At 37.5% G+C, this 15,097-nt stretch overlaps 1 long non-coding RNA gene across 1 annotated transcript in view; it reads left to right on the forward strand.

The window, feature by feature from the left end:
* LOC146759044 (uncharacterized) overlaps positions 1–15,097 on the forward strand; it is a 162,956-nt gene that overhangs the window by 62,880 nt on the left and 84,979 nt on the right. The window contains exon 2 of the long non-coding RNA XR_014933024.1: positions 2,471–2,655. This is a non-coding gene — a long non-coding RNA (uncharacterized LOC146759044). The remainder of the gene's footprint in view (positions 1–2,470; positions 2,656–15,097) is intronic.

Genomic DNA, 15,097 nt, shown 5'->3' on the forward strand with positions numbered 1-15,097 from the left:
GCAGAAAAAAGATGTTTTTAAATCATCTCTGTGACAAACTACAATTAAGTAACAATTCCAACACTAGTTAGCTGGAAGTCTATATTGCATAAAATAATGAAAAATCATGAATTTAGGAAAGCATTGATATTTGCATAAATATGTGGAACATAGCAAATGAATTCTTTGTTAACAGCTTTTTCCACTGCCCTAACTAGTATCGATATTGACTGACTATGTTGTAATTCGAATTGCCACATATCTAACAGTTGGAGCAGGGGTGGAGGGCTCATTCTTCTAAAAACATAATTGTGTTGTAACTGTCATTGATTTTTCTGTATAAGAATCTCACATCTGCTATTTTCATGTTATGCTCTTATTTCCAAGGTAGTATTTAATTCCAAACTCAGAAACTTAAATTGCTAAGTACCTTAGTAGAAAATCTAACTAGTGTTCTTGACTGTATGTAAATTAAGTCCCTTAACTTCTACTGTCTATAGTGTATGTCTCATCATTACAAATTACACAGCACAAAATAGTGAGATTAGATAGGCTCCCCAGTTTTGTGGCACTGATTTGATTGTAGTGGATATGTAGGCCCAGTAGAGAAACTCCTATTTCAGTGGGATTGCAGGAGGTAAAAGGGCAATAGATGTCTATCTGAACTGGAGCATATTCTGGAAAATTTTAAGCCTGGATTGACAGAGCTTTCTTAGTTCTGGAAACTGGCTAATATGATCTCCAAGTTTAAGCCAGAATGGGATCAGTGCAGTTTTAATTTGCCTGCTTTTTCTCCAAATAAACCACCATGGACAGAAATTAAATGCAAATTATTTTTTATTTATTACTGCTAATTCTTGATTCACAAGCAGCCAGAATTTGAAAGAAAGAAGAGGGTAAATTACAACATTCTGTTCTATATCAAAAGCAAGGTTTGATTAATTCACATTTCACTATGAAATAACATATGCTACAACTGATTTTAGCAAGGCTTCAGTCCTTATGGTGTTTTCACCATGATCTACTGCATGTGAGCATAACTTGAAACAAATGTACTCAGATTTTTTCTTTCTGTGTCTTGCAAAAGACAAGGTTGTGAAATCAGGAATCCTGCTTGTACTTGGCTGTTGATAGATCCTGGTTACTTCACTATGGCCACTTGCTTTTAATTCTACATAATTAATGAAGGGGAAATCTAGTCATAGGGAACAGACCTGACATAAGTAAGTAAGTAAGTAAATAAATAAATAAATAACAAAAACACACAAGGGAAGAGCTTATGAGCATTATATAGTCATCAGATTAGGATATGAATGCTGGTCCAGAAAGAACACAGAAGGTGAAAGAACAGAAGATGTGTGAGCTGTTAATGCCATTTTTTGGACAACTTGACTTTAAAGGAAATACATAATTCATGTGTGATTATGAAGAAAATTGTGAAATGCCTCTGTTGGAAGGAATGGGAAATGATTTTTTCATTTCTGCTCATTTTTCTGCTTTAGGAAATGGCAAGTCACATTCCACTGGAAGCACTGTGGTTTCTGCTACCAGATCTATAACCAAAAAAGTTTATAGCCGTATGGAAAACTCTGAAATTCCCCTTTGTTCTCTCAGTCCAAACTTATATCCTGTGACATGATTCTGTGTGTTGCTGTGGGGGGAGACAAATACGAAAGGTGTTTTGCAAGGGAGAAAGAGTTCACTTCTTTCTTTGTATTGTGATTTCTTCATTTGATTATCCTCTCTCCAAGTATGATCCTAAAAATATTATGAAATATTTTTCTTACAATCCTTACCAGTTTGGCTGTGTATATTTACATCTTGCACTACTGTCTGCCCAAAGGAATTTGGTCAAGCTCCTAACTTTTGTTATAGGAATGACAGGGCATGGAGGTGAGGCCTTGTGTATGACACTCTTCAAATCATTCCTTTTTTCAGTGGTCTGCACATTTGGTTATTGAATGTTTTGCAGTGTGTTAACTTTATGGTCTCAGCATGATTAAAGTGCTGGCGAAGTAGGAGTGTCCTTGGATGTAAGTCCGAAAAAGAGCAAATGATGAATTTTTTAATTGTGAAGAAAATTCAATTTCAGAAAGTGTTAGGTGGCTTTAGAGAAAATCCGTTAGTGCCTTTGGCATACTTTGCTTTTACAAAGGCACCCTGAAAAAAAGGAGAAATTCCCTAAACAAAGTAATTACTTGGCACGTATTTTTAGCAAGGATTGTCTATTTGCCGAGAGGGCATAATGGGGACTTGATTTTTTGAAGAATACAAGAATATAAGTAAAACTTTATTAGTTCTGTAGAAAGAGTATGATTGCATATCTTGTAAAAAATAATATATCCAGTAGATTATTGTTTTACTTTTTAACAAATGACTGGTCAACAAGAAAGTCTTTTGTATATAAAAAATGTATTTATATTCAAGAAATAAAATTTAATGTAGTGTTGTTTCCTGATAACTACTAATCAGTTGTCTTTGTACTTGCTAGGTTTGCGCTGCATCCTGTGGGATATTAGAACGAGCTGCCAAGAAGCTAGAAAGCGGTTATTTCTAGACAATATATCTATAGACCACAGAGCACATGGCAGTCTCCAAGGAAGACAACGTGTTGCAGACTGCTGGAGAACTCTTCCCTTGCAGGCAACTTCTGTGGGAGACGAAAGGAGATGCCAGGTAAGAGGTGATATGGCTGCCCTGGGGAACTTGTTTCAGCACCACAATTTTGGTGCATATATGGGAAAAGAGGTTTTATTTTTAAGTTAACTGTATCAAGTTTGGGCAGTCAAATACTTGTGAAACATGTTGAATGATCTTGAAAGTGGATTTAGAAAATGCAATGGCAACCTTGCTGTATGGAATATATGTTGTGAAGGAAGAAGGGAAGGCTGCAGTAGAAGAAAACAGCATATCCTCTCTTCTCTTCCAGTTAGCTGCATTCATGCTCAGACAGCACTCATTTTCAGCAGCTGGTAAGCTACTCTTGTATTCGTAATTTTGAAAGAGCTTTAGAAATTCTCAAGGTGAAAGGTGTTAAGAATGAAAGAAGATTATTACTACTATTATTTTCTCTCTGTGTTCTTTGTTTGGAATTATCTTCTGGAGCTTTTTCTTTCTTTTCACAGTAATTTTCAGTATCAAACAGGCCCCTGCTTTTTCTGCTTAGGACTGAAGGCTCTTCTGATTTGAGAAATGCTTACTGATTCACTATGAGAATTATGGTAGCACTGGAATGTTCTGCCATCAATGGAGAAAGTCAGTAAATTAAGGACTACTTGATTTCCCTAGTGAATTCTGCTATCATTTATGTGAGATGTAATTAATTCGTCATTGAAAATCTGTGCAGTGGAACAAGTAAAATTTATACCATGCTCTCCATAGGATAAGGGAATCTCAACTGCACGCAAGGTTTTGTTTTGGTGCTTCTGAGAATCAAAGTATACTCTTGAGTTTATTAAGTATTCTTCATACAATGAAACTAACCTACATTGCAACAACAGTAGATAGTTTTTTTGTGTGTGTGTGTGAATATATTTGTTGCCATTCTTCCTAGAATATCTAAAAGAACTTGATAATCAAATGGACATATGTGCATACTATGTTCTGTTGTAAACCTGCTCTTCAGCTGAGACATGTCATTGCTCTAGAAATGGACAAACATACCAACTAACCGATATACAGGGTGGAGTAAGAATACCTTTAGGCCTGGCTTGTGCTTCTCATTTGTCCTGTGACTGTCTTCCTGATTGAATTATCGAAGCACTGAATCTTTGAGGTTGGAAAAGAACTTTGATATAATCAAATTCAACCATCTGACTGTATGTCCACTCTAAACCAAGTACCTATGTGCCATATCCATATATTACTTAAATATCTCCAGGTGTGGTAAGGTACTGCCCTGTTGTGCAGTGATAACAGGTAGAAATGCTTCACGTCCTGATTTTACCTTCAGAATAAAAATAGAGTTTTCTGTCCCCCTATACTGAAAGATTTCTCTGGCTTGATGCATGGCTGAACAGCTAGCAACACTTACCTGTTAAAGGAAGGGGGAAGTATTCTGTGTGTGGGAGGGTGGGATTATAGAATCATTGCAGAATTGTTTGAGTTGGAAGGGACCATTAAAGGTCATGTAGTCCAAGTTCCTTGCAATGGAAAGTGGCTTTTACAGCCAGATCAGATTGCTTAGGGCCCTGTTGAGCCTGACCATGAATGTCTCTAGGATTGGGGCATCCACCACTTTTCCAGGCAGTATTTATATATCCAATCAAAATCTCCATTATTCTACTTTGAAACAATTTCCCCTTGTCTTATCACAATAGACCCTGCTGAATAGTCAGCCTCCTTTCTTACAGCTTTCCTTTTGATACTGAAAGTCCTCTATCAGTTCTTCCTGGAGGCTTCTCTTCTCTAGGCTGAACACCCCCAGCTCTCTCAGCCTGTTATTGTAGGGAAGATATTCTATTCCTTGGATTATTTTTGTGGTCCTCTCCTGGATCCGGCATCTCCTGTACTGACAACTCCACATCTGGACATAGTACTTCAGGTGAGGTCTCTTCAGTGCATGTCCAGCCTACCATCCACCAGTTCTTCCAAGACCTTTTCAGCAGGACTGTGCTCTATCCTTACATTCCCTGACTTGTATTGATGGTTTTGCCACAGCCTACGCGCAAGACCCTGCATCTGGATTTGTTAAACCTCTTGAGGTTCACCTGGGCCTGCTACGTGAGTGTCTAGGTCTCTCTGGATTGCAGCTTGTCCCTCAGGTGTGTTGACCACAGCTAGGTTTAATCTTCAGGATCATTAATGGTGTACTCAATCCCACTGTTGATGTCATTGATAAAGATACTAAAGAGCAGTGGTTCCAGTACTGACTCCTGAAGGGCACCACTTGTCACCTGAGCCGTTGACAAAGGATGCAGAGGATTATTTCTATCATAGTAGTGAGAACTGGTATCAGGGTGAGTAAAGACGGTATCTGTATGCACAGAAGTATGTCTGTCTTACATTAAATCACACAGAATCACAGAATGTCAGAGATTGGAAGGGACCTCAAAAGATCATCTAGTCCAACTGCCCTGCCGGAGCAGGAACAGTATGAATTAGAATTATATTGCTCTAATATTAATTAGAAAAATTTTTGAGATACTGATATTGTAGAAATAGTGTCTTGTTATTCTTATAATTTTCTTTTTCTTCAAGATTTCTCTCTAAACACAAAAAGTTATACTTGTGAAAAAATAATAGTAATTCCTATAGTAAGGATGTTTCCTCCTGAGAGGGCAACAGGCAGTACTCAGTCACCATGAATTCATCTGGGAAGCAGCTGCTTGACTGTTTCGTACTTACATGTCCAAATCAGTCTCAGTACTGCTGTATCTTCTCCAGTCAAGTTTTCAGATTTAAAGGGGAAAGTGATTATTGTAAGTTTTGTGAGATAGGAATTAGACAAGGATACAACTCTGTAGGAAATCAGTTTTGTGTATAGTAGATGAAAACAGAGTTCATCCCATGGTCTCTCCCTTCCAGATGTTGGCATTTTAATTAAAATGTTTTGACATTCACAATATAATAGCAATGAAAGTCAGAAAGAGAATGGAAAGAAGAAACAACAGCAGGGAAAATAATATAGACAGAGGAAGAAATGTGAGGAAATGGAGGAGGAATGTAATACCATAAAGAAAATATGCTCTATAAAGTACAATTAAAAAAAAAAAAATCTGAAACTTTTCAGTCAAAAGCATGTATATAAAAACTTGTTTCAGTAATGTCATAATTACATAGTGGAGGTGGAGCAAAAAGGAATTTTTTTGCATCTGTTTCAATTTATCTTCTGCCCTGGATACAGAAGAGAAATCCCTTCAAAGGATCTCTTTAGTTCATAGACAGCACATATGTATTCTGTTGCTCCAGACTATCAATAACTTTGTACTTCAATAAAAATATATCTTCAGAGAATTGCTCAGTCCCCTCCATCTCCTTCCACAGAGGGCTTTATTTCCTCCTTAACTCTCCTCCTATTTTACTTGGCAGTTTATGGACTGCTAGAAAGATGATGCCTAAGCTGTTTCCTTCTTGTTGTAGCCTTTCTGATTGAAAATTCATGGAATAAAATGTAGGTGAGCAGTCATCTGCTTGAATACTAGCCTACTTGCCAGACCAGACAATATTGCTATACTAAAGAACAATGGAAGTTTTGATACTGAAATTCACAGGAGGAAAACTGAATCTTTTCCTAGACCATAGATATCTACTCAGGGAGCTGACGTTTTCAAAGCATGCTGTACCAAACAGCAGCCTGGCATATAGTTTTCTTCAGGCCATTCCTAAGGTAAATTCATCAGCTTAGCTCCTGTATTTACGTAAGAGTTCAGATTTTCTCTGGAAGGCTACATGTTAATTTCCATGAGCCAAATAAGCCTCAATAGTTGAAATCAAGATTGTTATACATAGGGCATTACAGTAATACTGAATGATTCTAGAGCCAACATCTTTACCTACTTAGTCCCACAGTAAATAACTGCCACTAAATACCTTTCCACCTCTTTTAAAAAGTTCAGAAGACAAGAAGGAAAGACCATTAAAACTACCTTAAACCTGTTTCAGGCACAGGTGCTAGACAGATTAGGGTCATGCACTTAATCAAGATAGGTAAGTTTAATTCAGAACAGTTGTTCCTGATGGGGCATCAGCTTGAAGCTCACAACTTATATCAAGTCTGAAGAGGGTTTTCTGTTGTCTACTATGTGTATCACTAAGTAGGTACAGCATCTTTGTGCAAAATTTTGTATTGCTTATACCCATTATCCTAGTGGCATTGCTGCTACTTGAAATGTAAGTAGTAAATAAAATACTTTTTTTTTTTTTTTACTACTTTTCCTTCAGTAGAAGATGGTATTTTAAATGACATTTAAAATGAAATAATCATTTTTTAAAGATAAAGATAAATTTAATTGAGAATTGGGTAATGCTGATTTTTCTACTTATGTTTATGTCCAATCCTCTTTCCTTGAAGACAAGAAAGGACAAGTAGATGAAAATGTTAATGGAGGACGTGCACAAATAGAAATTAGGAAATGTATGTTTCAGCTTTTAAAATTAACCTTACTAGTGGAAATGAGCAGCAGTTCACGTGGTCTCTTGTCTGCTGGAAATGACAAGCTGTGCCAGCATGGAGCTTAGCTGCAGTAATGAAGAAGAGCAATCAGTGTGAGATAAGAATCTTTGTTGGCTGAGCCAGATTTCTTTTTTAATAGAACCCAGTGATGAAGAATAGAACAGCAGTGAGGCCTGGAGAAGAGGCAGGATGTAGGAAGCTAGGCTTAAACTAGTGAAGTTGGCTGTGCTTTCTCTCCTTTCTGCCTCAATTAGAAACATCTCATGGGGCAACCCAATATTATTACTGTGGATCTCGAGTTGTCAGAAGGGAATAGATGGATAGACTGCAGAAAGCTGTAGAGGAGCTGAGGCTAAATGAAAGAGAAATATACCTTTCAAACATATTTGGTGGAAAATGATATGATAGTATGTGCATGGAAGGTTATTTCTAACAAATGGAGCAGTGAAATGGAGAACCTTGTGTAAGGGTAGCTGTGATAAATGAGCTGGTATAGAGATGCTATATCTCCAAATAGGATGCAGGGAGAAAGTGGAAAAGCTATGATAGAGACCTATATGAAGCCCCAGAGAGTCTTGGAATTTGATATCTGTGCAGTTGCTGGTGATCCAGTCTTCTGAAGCATGGGAGATGGAGCTGACTGCAGTCAGTAAGGATTGTGTTATGCAGAAAGTTCAACAGAAATGTGTATGTTTAAATATTGGTGAAATTAGGTGGAACAAATCAATAATGCAGTAGCTGCATTGTGAAGCACAGATACGTTGTCTTGTACTGATCTATTCCAGAAATCCATGTTTCTGTGAACTTAAACTTGAGGAAATGTGTATTTTAATAATACAGCTAAAATTTATCATTATTTTTTGCTCCTCCTTCATAGTTTTTAAATGATTGCAACTTCTAAATCACTTGCTCTTGTCACTGTCACATCAGATACCATTGTGGTGGTAGGAATTTAGTGTGTGATTTCTTAGAATAATTCATATTGACACCAGTACCTGCAGGCTCTCTCATTTTTTTCTTCCCAGCTCACAGAAAAGCTCAACAACAGGAAATCTTTATAATTACTCCATTAAATGTACATACGTGGTGTTAAAGCATTTATATTTGTGATGCAGCAAGAAATCTTTACTATTTTAGGAACAACCGTCCACCTTTTAATAAATATATAGAAGTAATCCCCACGGGGTTCTTTTTTGTGGACATATATGTGATTATATTTTGGGTTATTCTTAGCTTCCATCCTGTTTTAGCTCCAGTGTTTTCACTGACTTTCAGGGCTGTGGATTGTAGAGTACATTGATAGCGAATGTTTAAAGAGAATGAGTTCTTATGACTGCATTATAGCAGTTACTGAGTGAAACAGATGTCAGGATATTTTATTTTTTATTCTCTTCATCTAGATGTGGTTTAATAGAAGATCCAGAATTTTACTGTGTGAGATTAGTTTGTAAAAGGTATTTTTTCTTCTTGGTGACACTGCTTTGAGGCATGGGAATTTTCTGTTAATTTGACGAGGAAGCTAAGAAGAAAAATAAAGCAATGAGATAGGAATAATTTAAGGATAAAATTTGAAACAAATTGCAGGGGAGGAAATAAAAAACAGCCTTTCTCTTTGCACAGCTTTTTCCAAGACCCGTAAGTTCTTGCTGCACCTCTGGTATCATACAGATAGTATGAAGTAGAAGTTCAAGTTGAGTTCCAGAAAGAGATTTTAAATCTATGCAGAGTTAACTTTTGTAGAATTTTATTTTTAAGAGAATTTATGAAAATGCATTATTTAAATAAAAAGAAAACTGCCACAACAGGAAACCCTTAATTTTTCAGAAAATCTGGAAGGACAGAATCTGCATAGGCTTACTTAGCTCTGTTCAGGCAGTCTTCTGATCAAACACTCTACTTGCTACGTGAGCAGTGTTTGCATATCTTCTTGGAAAGTGAGCCCAAGTGTTGGGTGATGTGTGAATGTTCTAATGGGATGTGATTTTTATTTTTATTTTTTCCCCATCTAGGAGGGCTGTATGAACAGGTGTAGTGACAACTTCTTTTTGTTAGATACCATGTTCTTCTCCTGGGCATTTCTATTTTGTGTGCTTCTGCGCTTCAGGAATGGTAGGATCCTATTAGACATCAATGGGGTCTCTCATGCTACACAATTACTGGAACAATTGTTTATTTAAAAGTGTAGCACCTTTTGAGAAATAACTTTACCTTAAAACAGGGTGGATTTTAGTTTGCAAGTCATCACCACACTTGTGAATGAAGCAAATACTGAAAAATCAAGAAAATATGATGGGGAAAAATTAATGTAAAATAGATTACATGTAAATATGTCTGGCTTTGGAAATTACAGTGGCATAAACAATACTTGGGAAAAAGAACAGATGGACAGCATCTCAGGGATGGATTTTTTTTTTTTTCTATAAGAGATATTTTGTATTTCAATGTATTTGGTGACTGTATTGGCGATTGTGTTACGTCAGCAAATGATTTTTTTTCTCAAAGAGGGTAGTGCGCTGGTGAGACTGTCGTTTTTCCTCATTTACTTGTAAGCACTGGTAAGCCCATATTTTCTGCAGCCTTTTCGGCTCTGATAAGTTACATGGACCATGCCTTGAAGGATAAGACAAAGCTGCCAATATTTATCTTGCTTGATCTAACACATACAACTCATAAATACTTGACTTGGCCTGGTGTGAGCCATCCAAGGAGTGGTCACTGTCTGTCAGCTTGTTCTACTGCACAAGGCAAGAAGGCTCTACTGGTGGAATGCATTGCCAGGGTGTCTCATGGGGTTGTTACAATCCTGCAAGCATTAGTATGGCACCATGTCAGCAGCCTGCAGGTCCGTGGATGGTACTTTCTCTTCTGTCCTGCTAATACCTAACAACACAGTGTATTTCTCCTCAGTCTCTGCATCTATCCCATTCTGAAGAAAGTCAGTCTCTTCTCCAGTGCTGACAGCTCCTTCTAAAAGCTGCTGCAAGATTGTTTGGCCTCCTGAAATAATCTGTCTCTTGATGACGTGTGACCCCTCGATAGAAGCAATAGCTTAATTCTTCACCCTGTCCCTGATGACCTGTGACTGCTCTGCTGATTCATCACAATATATTATATGAGACAATTGTTTCTATGTTTAAGCTAGTAATTAGCTTTCTTTTTTTTTTTTTTTTTTGCCGTAAATCTGATTGATTTCAGTTTCAAATTCACTATGCAGCCAAGACATTCCTCATGTGCTCTCCTGTGCTGCAGGAGAACATATATTTATTTAAGAAAGGATGGTGAGAAAAATGAATTGGGCTAGGTGTTTATAAGACACACCAGTCTAAAAATAATTGCAATGTTTTACATTGTTTAAATATTGTTTGATTTACTACTTTATTTACAACATAGCAGTTGAAAAACAACCTGACCCAGCAACCCTGGGACTGTTTTTCATATAGCTGTGATCAGTGCCTTTTGCTATATCTGGAGACTGTCTGGCTGTGAAGAGTGTTTCTCATTGTAAAGTTTATAACCAGAAGATAGCTGTGCAGAGAAAGCAGTCTGGTGGCATGGGGATCTGAAACAAGGCAGGGAGTTGTGTGAAAGGGGAAAAGGTGGTATTTTCTTAGCATTTATAATAAAAGACCTCAGAAGTCCCAACTAGGGCGTTATCTGATTATGTCAGCTGCATGTTTATCTATTTTATGATATACTGCTTTACCAGGAGTAAAATTTTAGGCTTTTTTTTTTTTTTTTTTTTTTTTTTTGCATGCTATCGGACAAATACAAGGATATGTTCAACTGAAGTGGTGTGCTGCTAACTGTCTAAACAAAAAGATTTTGCATTAACCTGCTAAACTAGCTCTGACAAACCTCCCAAGTCTTAGACTTCAGGCTATATTATGTATTTTGATGATGAGTTGTGGGATGGGGAATGAGAGGGAAGCCTTTGAATTAGATGATTGACTAACTCTGCTTGCTACGTGCTGTAACTGGACAGAACTATTTAGTAACTTCAAGACACATGTAATGGGTATGCAGTTTCTCACTGGTCCAGAAGGTTAATTAAGTGCTTGGGTGTCAACCAACCTTGCATACTGCTTGTATGCTCAGGATGAAGCAGAAGGGGAAGAATCCACCTAGGATTACAGTTCTGGCTAGGTTCAGCAGCATTTGCCACAACAGATTTTCAGGCTAAGCAACATGAATTATCTTAGATGGGTACTGGGCAAAGCTGGGAATCAAGTTCTAGCTTCCTGCATCTCATTTACATGAGCCATCAAATTAGGACCTATCTCCTGCCTTTTTTTTTTTTTTTTTCTTTCTTCTTGTAAGAAGTGACAAGAGGTAGTTTGAAGGCTCATGACCTTGTCAGCCTGCAGGGAATGAGGAGACCTGGAAACTGGCTTGTGACCACTTGCCAGCAGGCAATCCTATCTATACCAAGGTGTTTAGCTACCGTTCTGGATATAAGGGGGAAAAGGGAGAGATAGAGTCACGCTTTATGTGGTGAGTACAGTGATGGATGGAGCTGGGACCTGAGAAAATTATTATTGTGATGGAAAGTGATGGACGAGCAAACTGTCTTTGAGAATGACTGGATTGGGTTGCATGCTTTAAGGATGCTGGCCTGAGGTAAAATAATTTTTTACTTCTCATCAGCAGAGTTTAAGAATCACTGACATTTAGAGGACTGAAGACAAGCACAACCAAACTCCATTACTTTTATTTTACCACATTTGGGACTTGGCAATTTATTTATTTTCTGTAAAGAAAAAGGAAAGACAAAAAGGTGATTTTGATTCATCATGAAGCTCTTCTCTGAAAGGATTTATCTGGTACATGTTATCTTGAAAGATCATGATAACAGAACTTCCACTGGAACTTTGTTCCTTTCTTTGAGGGAGGAAGGGGAATAGGGAGAAAACCATGTTGACACTTCTGCAGGCAAATGGAGAGGATGAAGCAGAAAATACTTGGCTGTGAAAACTGTTGGAAAGCATACCGCGGCACTCCTATCATGCATGCAGATTTGCCGTTGATGTATGTAGTGAAGGTGATGACACTTGCTCTTTGAAAGGAAATCAGATATTTTTCAGGCTGATGAAAGAATAAGGAAAGCCTGTGAAAAGGCAGGAATACCAGTAGTTGTTAATGCTATATTTTAGATGATATTTAAATCATTTTTCTTCTTGCTATACTCACAGTGCTGGAGACAGGAGTTAAGCCATCCGGTTGGTGCTGTTGTTTTTATCTTTTTCTAGCTTAGGTGGAGTTAGCGTGCTGCAGTGTAAGGCATATAGACTGTCATGCAGTTGCTGATTTCAGCATACCTTGTTACACCAATTACATTTCACATGAGTAGTTTTAGTGGATTTTTTCCCGTATTGCTGATGGTTAGTGCAGATTGCTGCCAGTTCAATGTCTAGATTCCTTTTTTTTTTCCCCAAAAAACATAGCACAAATATCTTGCAGGATTCTTCTCAACTGATCATAAAATCAGCTATTTCCAACTCCTGCAATTGTTTCTGTTTCTGATCTCAGTCCCCAGTATCTTTTTATGTTCCTTACTTCACTAGCTGAGCTCTGGCTGGGGTTTCTAATTTTTGTTCAAAAATCTCACCAGTTTTCTTCAAAACAGCATTTTTCACTGGGCATTTCTATAGCGTCAATCTTATCCCACCTTTTAGCTACTGGAACTGGATTCAGATGAGCTATGCCTATGGTACAAGATGAATGTATTTATTTTCTATTTCATGGTCTGTAGTAAACTATTTCCCTTACCTTGTCACTCAAATTGGGTAAAAACAAGTTCATAAGAAAAAAACTTCCAGCATATGCTTTTCAAAGATGTGGAATCTATTGATTGTGATGATAATAGCACCAAATTAATAATTAAGTTAAAAACAAATGAACAAGAAAACTTAGTTAATACTTTGCTGCCTGCATGCTAGTAGTGCAGGTGTACTTTTGACATATGAGCTCACACATTAGTTGAATCTGCTGTTAAATCCAGGCTGTTTCTGTTTGAGAATGGCAAGCCTTGTCAGTCAGTTCTGTTCTCTGAATTGTTTTGTTGTTTTGTTTTTTTTTAAAAAAAAGCTCTCTCAGGCTGTAAACTCGTGACCACTAGCCAGGTATGCAAATAATTTTTGGTTCCTCAAGGGCAGGCGGGAAAATAGAAAGAGACATTTCTAGTCAAAAAATGTTTCTACATGACTTCTACATTTGCCAGCTGTTTGTTTCTTTTGCAATAACATCTCATTTTTGATAACATTTCAGTTCACTTAACTGTGCAGATCAGTATCTCAGCTCTCTTGTTTTGTGTAATAGAGCTTAGCACATGTAATAGCTACTTAATAGGAGCAGGGGAAAGAGAATAACTTCTGTTCACATAAATTAGACAATTCTCTTTATCAAAAAAGAGGAGTTTAGTGTTCAGTTTTACAAATATGGTGCAAATTTTAAATAATCATGGAACTTATTTGAAATGCTTACTGCATAGTAGACATCTTCATATTCATTGCCTTTATTGTGCTGTTTAGTCCATGAATCAAAGCAGACTTTCAGTGCTGTCTTTTCTGCCTGGTTCCTTATCTACAGACTATAGTGTATCAAGAGAATGTGCTTACTTTCATGTGAAGTATAAAGAAATCATACTCCAAGCTGCTTTCATTTTATTGATTTTAAAAATGTAGCCCAATTCTTAATTTTTCTTCTATTTTCATATAATCTTTTATAACATTTAGTAGGGATTTTTGATAAAAAGTATCCCTAGTGATATTGCCAGAAACAGCTGATGAAAACTTATCAAATTCTCCATTGGAATTACTTTAGCACAATAGTGTGTAAGAAACATATTTATGCAAGGACCAAATTTTGAGGATATTTCTTGGAATATTTGGGCGTTCTGAAACAGAGGTTGAGGTGATGCGGTAGTCAGCAAAAGAGTTAATCCTCATCTGCAAATAGAAGTATATGCTCCCTTTAATAGAGATAAGTGTATGTTGGCAGTGCCTACTGCATTTTCTGGGTCTACTGTGGCAGAAATTGCAAAGAATCCAGCAAGTTAGCGAGCCATGAACCCCCATCTCCCTCCTCTCTCTATACTCATACTGTCAATCCTTAATCAAGCTGTGCTTCTTCAAGTGTTTTCCCATTTGATATTCTAGGACTTTCTCCCCACTTTATATCAAGCTAACTGGTCTGTGGTTTCCTGTTATGTCTCCAGGCACTTTTAAAATAACTTTGTTATGTTAGCCACTTTCCAGTCCCCAGGGGTCTCTTCTAAACTAAACTAAATGAACTTGTGAATGTGTCTGCTAATTCCTTAGTTTCTCTCCTTAACACACTTGGCTATTTGTTGGGCTGTGGTTTTTGAGAAGGTCTAACAATTTTAATAACTTCCCTAGCAGTGCAAGAGGGAGGGAAAAAAAAAACCTTCCTCCTTCAGAAGCAAAATTCTGAAACCTTCATAGGAGAGACAAACACAGCACATACTTCACTTTCATTCTGTTTATAAATCGTGATATTAAAAAGGATTTGCACTCCCATACCATCAGTTTTTTCCCCCTGCATTGTAAACCTATTGTGTGCAAGGAAGAAAAGGCTGAGTTAGGACAGCTTAATGCATTTCATTGCTCCTTTTGTCAGGTCCTCCTGCAACACCTAGAGTAGCTTTTTTCTGTGATGGCAGGATGCTTGGCACTTCTTGCATTCACTCTGTTGTGAGATGTCCTACACTGTCACCCCAGTCTCTGCTTCACAGCCAGTAGCTCTTGGGCCTCCACAGCTCTGGCAGCAGGCCCAGCACGGGCTCTAGCTGGGTTAACTTTTTCAATTTTGCTGTCTGCATTACATGATAGTCCTTTGTGCAGGGATATGGCCCCTAAGGTGCCAAGTAAAAAGCCCTGACATTCCCATTTAAGCACACTTTACAGGGTTTCAGGCAAAGGGAGGTTGTGGTCTGGCTGCTATAAATTACCAGATAAATGTTTTTAGTAACTTCACATGCATCGCCAC

This window comes from Coturnix japonica, chromosome 11 (assembly GCF_054131305.1).
Source record: "Coturnix japonica strain WE chromosome 11, WE-NBRP24, whole genome shotgun sequence".
NCBI classification, from domain to species: Eukaryota; Metazoa; Chordata; class Aves; order Galliformes; family Phasianidae; genus Coturnix; species Coturnix japonica.